The following is a 2,537-nucleotide window of genomic DNA, read 5'->3' as shown; positions in this document are numbered from 1 at the left end:
CCTGATCATTAGGTCCAGTCGCAGACGACTCTGGGGTTGTGATGCTCATCTCGCTTTATTGGCTGAGGGAGCCGGCGTACAGCTTCCGGGTCATGTGGCCAGCATGACTAAGCCACTTCTGGCAAACCAGAGCAGCACACAGAAACGCCGTTTACCTTCCCGCCGGAGTGGTACCTATTTATGTACTTGCACTTCATGCTTTCGAACTGCTAGATTGGCAGGAGCTGGGACTGAGCAACAGGAGCTCACCCTTTTGCGGGGGTTCGAACCACCGACCTTCTGCCCTAGGCTCTGTGGTTTAACCCACAGGTGATTAGTGTGGGAATGTTCTGGGGTGCAGGAGAGGATATATTGACTAATTATATCCTTATCCAACTTGTACTAACAAGTTCCCAAAATATCAGCAGAGTTTGTAGACATTCCCCTTTAAGTTCGCAACGGTAACGCTTGCACAGGTTCGCTAGAACCTCTATAATAATTACTCTGGTAATTTCCCCTTTGTTCCCTCTTAAAATACAAGACACGACACAGTCTTTATAAAAGTATAAAAGAGTTTACTCACGTTCTGTTCACAATATGATCCCAGAAGGTAGGCAGGCTTAAAAAGGTTACATGCAGTTAGAATCTATCTTGTAGCAAGATAGTACTGTCCTCTCTTGGCTGGGAGCCAAGAGGGCATGTTGCTCCTTCAGAAGATGAAGATGGCAGAGAGGCAAGAGGCAAGAGGCAAGAGAGAGAGTGGCTGCCTGCCCTGTGCTTTTATCATTACCTGCACAGGTGAGGCCACACCCACCTCTGGTCACATGCGGAGGAAGTCCGTCCCCAGGAAGTTTACCTGCTTGCTGGACAGACATCCCTCCCCATGTTCTAACATGTACACTCTAGGAATGTTGTCATTGACTGCTCCTGTGTTTACATCCCACAATTAGGCTTAGGATTGCTATGTGCTGGGTTTTTTTTTGAACAGCCAAATTATTGTATTTTTTTTTCTTATTTGAAAAATGGTTTGTTGTTTACTTGTTTGTTTTTAATCTGTTTGATCTGGAGAATTCTGCAGTAGTACATTTATAAGACTGGATGACTAGATCTATAGATTAAAGCTTAGAAAAGGTGTGCATGTGGGGAAGGGGAAAGGGTGGAACAAACTGGCAGGAATGAGTAGTGAGCTGTGTACAGTACTGGCATGATATGGGTCTTGTTCACACATGCAATCATTTGATGATTGTAAAATCAATGGATGATTTGCATGTGTGAAAGGGCTATCAACAAGGTAACACTACAGGTTTTCAAATACAATCTAGAACACTGGAGTCTATAGCATTCAACTGCCACTCATCAATACCTGCTTCACGCATACAGGACATCATTTCCTTTTTCCACACTTAAATTATGGAGGCCTGATGAGGGATAGCTGACGGCATTCATTGACTCCTTTGAAACATCATGTCTGGGAAATGTAAAGCAATAATATGTGCTTGATTTGTGGTCTTTGATCTGTGATGGGTCGTTCATACATCACAGCAGCAATCAAGTGATGGCCTGCATGTGTGAACAGTTCACATACACGGAAAGATGAGCAACAGTGTATATGCACAATGCCTGGATGGGTGCAGAGGACCGCCAAGATGGCTGTGTAATGTAAAACTACTTTTTATGAATATACTGCATAAAGACAAGATTGATTGATTGTATAAAGACAGATTTTAAGGGAGGAATGCTGTTGGTGGGGCTTGCCAATGGCTGCAACCTTTCCAGGGACAAAGAACTTTTCAGGCAGGCAGCGCAGAGTTTTGGTCAATGTAGAAAAGTTTGCTGCGCTATCCTATACGAAAATTGTGTGTGCGCGCGCGCGCCATAATCAGCCATTTGGGATGATTGAAAGTATCAATTCTCTACAGGGCCGGGAGCGTCTTGTATGTGTAGCTACTGAGGACCACATTCAGTTGCGTGGGGACTTCTGCCCCCCATGCGCCAGCCTTGCCCTCCCAATGCTTCCCCTTCTCTGCAGCTTCCCAGCGGCTGCGTCCCAAGCTGGAACCAGCGGAGCCGAGCGCGCGAGTGGCAGCAGCTTAATTCGCTCCATCTGCTGCTGTCTCTCTCTCTCTCTCTCCGCCACCGCGGGATGAAAGGAGGCGCTGAGGACTCTCCAGGCCAAGCCCAAGCGAGGGGATGACGTCTGGCCAGCGGCAGCCAAAAGACTCCGGAGAGGAGGAACGAGGCCACCGCAAAGCCTCGGCGGCCAAATGTGGCGACTGGAGTCCCGCGGAGAGAGGCGATCCTGCGGGATGGGGCTCCTGCTCCTGCTACTGAGCAGGACCAGGCAATCTTCGGCCGCGTCCTCATTGCAAGTCTTCCCACTCCTGTGACCGAGCGGGCCTTCTTTAAGTGCCTTCGCGTCCCCTCTGGCTCCTGCTCCTTCTTCACTTGGATCATGAACGTCGGAGACCAGCGCCTGGCTAGAGGTCCCTCGGAGGGAATGACTGGCCGCGGCCCTGTCCTGGGCTGGGGTGGGGTGAAGGGCTGGGGGAGTTGAGTGA

Source organism: Podarcis erhardii (assembly GCF_964252035.2).
Source record: "Podarcis erhardii genome assembly, chromosome: 2".
Taxonomy (NCBI): Eukaryota; Metazoa; Chordata; class Lepidosauria; order Squamata; family Lacertidae; genus Podarcis; species Podarcis erhardii.
Note: the sequence above shows the minus strand (reverse complement) of the source record.